Raw genomic sequence first — 7622 nt, forward strand, 5'->3', positions numbered from 1 at the left:
CTTATTTTCTTTAAAGCCAACTGGTTCCAAACAATTGCTGTCCACGTGAAGCATTTCTGAGCGATTCAAGCGTCACCCAAATGGGAGGAAAATGCATTCAGCTTTGGTTCAGTTGAATTCTGTTCAGAATATTTCAGTCATTGGCATTGGACCTGAACTGTTTTCTTTGGTTGCTGTATATTTAGTATAATGCACATCTCTTCCTCCAGCCCTCTTTCTGTATTTAGTTCCTGCTGATGTGTTTAATTCAAACTTAAATAGAATGATCATTATAAAAGACTAGCTTATAGCTTTCCTGGATCATCGTTCATTTGTTGTGTGCCCTGTCATATGATATCGGCAGTCATGGTCTTTCCATGATCATGTCATTCTTGGCAAATCTTTCTTCAGAAGTCGTTTGCCATTGTCTTCTTCTGGGCAGTGTCTTCACAAGACGAGTGACCCCAGCCATTATAAATACCGTTCAGAGATCGCCTAGCCTCTGTGGCCGCGTAATCAGGATCATATAATCCTGGATCATACCAGAGTTGCAAAGTGCTGCATTTTTATCGGTCACACAGAATCGGCTACCTATTCTGCTGTCTAGAGGGGAAAATATGTTGGGGGGAGGAGACCTTCTCTGGGGTGGCTGCAGGTGGGATTGGTGTAGGAAATATCATCAATGAGATACAGGAGACTTAGTGAGAATGAGATACAGCCGTAGCCGTGGAAACCTAGAAAGAAGGGTATTGCTCTCTAGGTCCATGCTGTGCATCTTGAGGTGCAGTTAGATGGGAATACGTTGGCACAGCTTGGTGGGTAGCAGATAGTAGAGCTGCTGCCTCCCTTAACCCAATGTCACGGGTTCAGTTCTGACCTCCGGTGCTCTCTAAGTAGAATTTGCACATTTTCCATGTGACTGCATGGGCTTCCCTTGGGGGCTCCACATCCCAAAGACATGCAGGTTGGTAGATTAATTGGCAATGGTAAGTCCCCGCTGGTGAGTGGTAGAATCTGGGAGAATGTTGATGGGAATGTTGGGGGACAAGGAAGAATAAAATGGGGTTTATGTAAATAACTGCATGATGGCTGATACAGAGTTGGTGGGCCAAAGGCCTTGCCTCTAGGCTGTATTACCTCTGACCCCAAGGACATTATTCACCTGGAAGTGCACAGGTTAATTTACATCTTTCCAGACAATGATTGTGTAAGGCCAAAAGCTGAGCTTGCACATAGGCGATATGCTGAGAGATATGGGGGAGGAACAAATCTGCTGAAGGAACTCAGGGGGTTGAGCAGCATCTATGGGAGGGAAAAAATTGGTCTCGCCTCTCTGCCATCAGTCCCAATGCCAGGTTTAGATCCAAAATGTCGGCATTTCTCTTCCTCGCACAGATGCTGCTCGACCCATTGAGATCCTCCAGCTGATTGTCTGTTGCTCCAGATTCCAGCATCTGCAGTCTCTTATGTCTCCAAGATATGGGGAGGTTCAGGTGGGACATTGACTCATCTGGGTAGGGCAAATAATTGATTGGTACTTGGAAAATCCACAATATGAAACAACCCACCCTCTGACTTACAGTAATCACTGTCAGAGGAAATCCATCAGTATCTGAAATTGCTTTTGTAACTGGAATCTTCATTTAAAATTAAGAAGCTGAAAAGGTTGCTTCACATTAATAGAATCTCATTAGCCTTGTGTGGTCAGCAAATACAAAGGTCCCATTATTTCATTGTAGCTCAGCTATTGTCACTCTACCAGAAAAGAACATTTCTTCTGTACGCATACTGCTCGTATTTTGATCCTTATTGTTACTCTGGCACTTGTTCAAATTTCCTGTTCTGATTTAAAGTAAAATTAAGTTCCTTGAAGGGCTGTGCACTGCTGGGTAGTAGAAACAGACTGAAAGCTGGAAGAACCCAGCAGGCTGGGCAGCATAAGCAGGAGAATAAACAGTCGACGTCTTGGCCTGAAATCTCTCATCAGGACTGAAAAGGAAGTGGGAAGAATCCATTTTAAGAAGGTGGGGGGAGGGGAAGGAGTACAATCTAGAAGGTGATAGGTGAAGACAGGTGAGGGGTGGAGGTAGGTGGGTGAAGGGAGAAGCTGGGAGGTGATAGGCAGAAAAGGTAAAGGGCTGAAGAAGAAGGAATCTGATAGGAGAGGAGAGTGGACCATCTTATTGGATCAGTTTTTCAAGGTTCAGAAAGGGCAGAGTTTAACAAAGATTTTTGCTACTACAACTCAGTGAGTCCTTTGGGAAGTATTGAGGTGATCTGAGGAGAGAAATGGTTCTGACTTGAATAGACTTTATGACTCCATAATCTGCAGCTTTCAACATTGCTCCCTCAAATCCTGGTAGAAGAGACTGTGACTACTATATTTATGCCTTTTGTAACATATACTTCTATCAGGTAGCCAGTCAGCCTATGATGGTCCAGCGAAAACAAGTTAATGTAACTCCCCCTTATAGTAATACTCCCCAGTACAAGCAACATTCTAGTGAGCTTCTTCAGCAACCTCTCTTAAACATCTACTACAGGGTGCTGATGTGATTGGCACACAATACTCCAAATATGGCCCAACCAAAGTGTTATATACTGAAGTTGTAACATGGCTTACCTCCTGTAATGCTGAACGCCCGCCCCTACGAAAGCAGACAAGCATGCCATATGCCTTCATTACCACCACTGGTTACAGATCTCCAGTCAGAAAAAAAAAGCACCCCCTCTACCACTCTGCTTTGCAGTCTGTGACCAAGCAAACTTTGGATCCAACTTACTAACTCACCAACTGCTGCCCTGCTCTCACCAATCAGCTTTGTCACCCCTCAAAAAACTCCGTCAAATCTGTGAGGCAGGACCTCCCTCACACGAAGCCTTGCTGACGATCCCTAACAATCTCAAGCTTTTCAAAATGTGAATCAGTTCTTTCCCCTAGGAATTTTCTGCAGTACTTTCACTGCCAGTGATATAAGGCATACTGGTCTATAATTATGCAGGAAGGAGAATGGGGTTGAGAGGGAAAATAAATCAGCCATGAGCAAATAGTGAGGGAAAGCTGGATGTGTCAAATGGCCTAAAGCTGCTTCTACAGTATGTCTTATGGTCTTATTTCCTGGATTTTCCTTTTTGTTCGACTTAAACATTGAAACACCATTGGTTATTCTCCAGCCTTCTAGTATCTCATCTGGAACTGAACATGATACGAATCTCTCTGTTGAGGCCTAAGCAAAATGCCCCCTTGCATCTCTCGGATTTCTGAACTAGATCCCACCAGACCTTTGTGACTTAACCACTTTAATATTTTCAAGAGATTCAAAATCTCCTTCTTAATAACATGTCCTAGGGTGTCAACATTCCCCTTCCAGATCTCACCATCATTGATGTCAATATGATTTTAAGTACTCATTAAGGATCTTGTCCATTTCCTTTAGATGCATGCGTAAATTCCCTTCTTTGTCTTTGAGTGGACATACCCTTTCCCTCTTGCTGCTAATAAGTGTGAGATGGTTCATTTTGGCAGGTCAAGTATGATGACAGAATATAGTATTAATGGTAAGACTCTTGGCAGTGTGAAGGATCAGAGGGATCTTGTGGTCCGAGTCCATAGGACACTCAAAGTTGCTGCGCAGGTTGACTCTGTGGTTAAGAAAGCATACGGTGCATTGACCTTCATCAATCATGGAATTCAGTTTAGGAGCCAAGTGGTAATGTTGCAGCTATATAGGACCTTAGTCAGGCCCCACTTGGAGGACTGTGCTCAGTTCTGATCGCCTCACTAGAAGAAGGATGTGGAAACCATAGAAAGTGTGCAGAGGAGATTTACAAGGATGTTGCCTGGATTGGGGAGCATGCCTTATGAGAACAGGTTGAGTGAACTCGGTCTTTTTTCCTTGCAGCAACAGAGGATGAGAGGTGACCTGATAGAGGTGTATAAGATGATGAGAGGCATTGATCATGTGGATAGTCAGAGGCTTTTTCCCAGGGCTGAAATGGCTAGCACAAGCAGGCACAATTTTTAGGTGCTTGGAAGTAGGTACAGAGAAGATATCAGGGGTAAGTTTTTTATGCAGAGAGTGGTGAGTGCGTGGAATGGGCTGCCAGTGACGGTGGTGGAGGCGGATACGATAGGGTCTTTTAAGGGACTCCTGGACAGGTACATGGAGTTCAGAAAAATAGAGGGCTATGGGTAAACCTTGGTAATTTCTAAAGTAAGGACATGTTCGGCACAGATTTGTGGGCCAAAGGGCCTGTATTGTGCTGTAGGTTTTCTATGTTTCTAATATATTCTTAAAAAGAATCAGACTTCTCCTTAATCCTACTACCAAGTTTATTTCTTGGCCACATCTTATCCCTCCGAATTCCGAGTTTATGTTCTTTCCAATTCCTTTATATTCCCCAAGTGCCTCTGATTTTAACTTCCTAAACCTACATTGGCTTCTTTTTTCCCTTTTTGATCAAGTTTACAGTATTTCATTTCATCCAAGAGGTCCAGCAAGGTGTTTCCTGGAGTAGAGAGTATTCACTATAAGGATTTTCTGGGTCTGGAAGATCTGAATTATAAGGACAGATTGCATATGTTAGGATTTTATTGCTTGGAATGTAGAAGATTGAGAGGATATTTGATAGAGGTATACAGAATTATGAGGGGTATAGATGGGGTAAATGCAAGCGGGCTTTTTTCCACTGAGGTTGGGTGGAATACAGCCAGAGGTCATGGGTTAAGAGGAACGTGAGGGGAAGCTGTGAGAGTGTGGAACAAGCTGCCAGCACATGCAAGCTCAATTTCAACTTTTAAGAGAAGTTTGGATAGGTACATGGATGGTCAGTGTATGGAGCTGGGTGCAGGTCAAGGGGAGAAGGCAGTTTAAATGGTTTCTTTAACTAGCTTGCCTTTAAGACTTTCATTTGATCTCTGAACAGCTGCCCCTTGGTCCCCTTACCTTGGCAATAATACCCACTGACATGTTAGTAAGAGCCAGCTTCCTCTTAACCTACCTTTGTCTCCATGTTTTTTGGAGTGGCTAAATTCCATCTTATTTTAAGTTAGCTGCTATTTCATCCTGTTAAAGACAAGGAAATCAAAACAATTGTTTCCCCCCCCCCATCCCACACCCCACACCCCACACACCAAACACCACACAATGAACTCCATGCCTAAGGATTGATTCCATTCACCTTCCTGTCCTCTTAACGTGAACTGGACAATTTACAACCTTGACACCATTTTCAACCTTGAGTGGATCTTCCAAACTGGACGTCATGCATTCTACTTCAAGCTTTGCAAAACTTCTTGCTTTGGTCTTAAACTGGCTATTCTGTTGATAAACCCTCATTTATGCTTCTCTAATTTCCATTTCAGACCACTTATGCCCACCTGGACAACCATCCTCTATCTTCTATTAACTCATCTGTGCCCATACCCTCTCCAGTGCACAAAACACCTTTCCTGCCGTGATGCAAGAAGTTTAACATTCTCCACTTCACTCTTCTTTTCCTTCATTGGAAAGGGCTTCATGCCTTCTGAATTTAAATCATTGCTCAATTCAAGAGATCGGACTCTTACATATCCGCCCCTCTTTGTTCCACAATCACGTGCTGCGGTCCTTCTCTGACTTGGACTGGTGCTTCGCAACTCTGTCTGTGCCTCTCCAACTTCGTCACCTTGACGGATTTCCTCACTTACCATCTCACTAACCAAACATTGGGTTGCCCCTTCAATTTTCCTCTCTTTCGGCTCAGCATTCATGCTTTTATGATTCAGCATCCTGATGTATTTTCCAATGTAAATGAGACTACTTCACTGCTATTGCTGTTGTGTGCAGGCTTTCTGTAGGTTGGAAGTTTCTTAAGACCACTGCTATCTGCATCAGTCCTTGGAATCTGGTGTCTGTGCCCAAAGAAACTGGCACCTTTTCATGTTCTGCAGAAAGCAAATTACTTACAGCCATTAGAAAATAAATGAATTCTGCTCAAGGCTGCTCTGTCTGTTAACTTCTTTCCTATTGGCAAGTTTGATTGATTTTAGAAGGCTTTAGAGTTTAATCATAGATTAGGTTTTGCTTTATAAAATTGACGCATGTGGTAAATTTATAAACAGTCATTAATGACCTTTGTCATTTTCCTGTATTCTATCTAGAATGAAGCATTTAGTGAGATTAATTTTGCAGAGAAAAATTGAGACAAGCCTGCCTTACCTAGAATTAACTAAAATAATTACAGTATAGGGGAAGGACCAGCTAACAACAATGGGTGGGACAAGCATTACGTAAAGACACTGAGATCTTCATTAACGGCATGGGTTATCATAAACAGTCATTTCCAATAGCAAGCTCACCCTGCATTACAGAAATGACGTCTACTAAGGAAATCTAAATATGCCACTATCACATGGTTTAATGCACTTACAATTTAGAGAATCAAATTTATTTGATATGATTTCTGAGCTGTTCTGTGGTTATATCTCAGGAGATGTTCTATTAGTTCTGTGATTCCCTACAGCCTGGGTACATTTCCTGAGATGTTACAGTCATTATCGTTATGAGTTGTGTTGGAAAAGGAGATTGTTTTTAGCTAGGATATCCTTCTTTGGAGCCCAGCCAGGCCAGTAGAGATCTCCTTTTGCTTTAAAGCGGGAACCAAAATTGGATAAGTTATCAGTCAATCTTCACCACTGTCACAATATTTCAGTGCAGTGTTGAATTTCAGATGTATCTAACAGTGAATCAGAATCACTGGGATACAATTCCAGCACACTAGGATACAGATGGAATACAGAACACTGGGATACAGATTGCCAGCCATCTTGTGCCATTCCAGAGTGAACAAGATAAGCAACAGAAAAGAGAAATGTGCTGATTTTCATTACCCTTCGTGAAGTTAGCTGTATTGCACTTATTTAGAACTGATACAGATCCGACAGGCCTGGTGGACTACTCCCATTAATTTCCTGTGATTTTGTAACTTCGTGGTCTTCAATCAGGGTCTGATTTGTTTTACAAAACTTTATTTAATAATTTTATTATAACAAAATCAGGTTTATGAGAATGATCCTGGGAACGAAAGGGTTAATGTGTCAGGAGCGTTTGATGGGTCTGGGCACTTACTCACTGTGGTTTAGAAGAATCAGAAGGGATCTCATTGAAAACAACCAAATAATAAATGGCCTAGATAGAGCGGACATGCAGAGGGGGTTTCAAATAGTGAGAGAGTCTAGGGCCAGAGGGTATAGCCACAGATTAGAAGGATGTCTCCGTAGGACAGAGGTGAGGAGGAATTTCTTTAGCTAGAGGGTGGTGAATTTGTGGAATTTGTTGCTACAGGTTGAAGCCAATTCATTGCGTATATTTAAAGCAGAGGTTGATAGGTACTTAATTACTAAGAGCATCAAAGGTTATAGGAAGATGGCAGAAGAATAGGGCTGAGAGGGAACATAAATCAGTCAAGGTGGAGCAGACTCAATGGGCTGAATGAACTAACTCTGCTCCCTAGTCTCATTGTCTTTATTTGCAAGAGTTGATAGAGATATAGCTTTATTAATAAGCAGCAAAGCAAAAAGAGTGATTGGATCCTGAGCAGTTTGAAGGTTCTGTTGGAAGATTTAGATGTGTACTGGTAAAAAAACAAGGCATATCAGGGCA

Source organism: Hemitrygon akajei, chromosome 8, assembly GCF_048418815.1.
Source record: "Hemitrygon akajei chromosome 8, sHemAka1.3, whole genome shotgun sequence".
NCBI lineage: Eukaryota > Metazoa > Chordata > Chondrichthyes > Myliobatiformes > Dasyatidae > Hemitrygon > Hemitrygon akajei.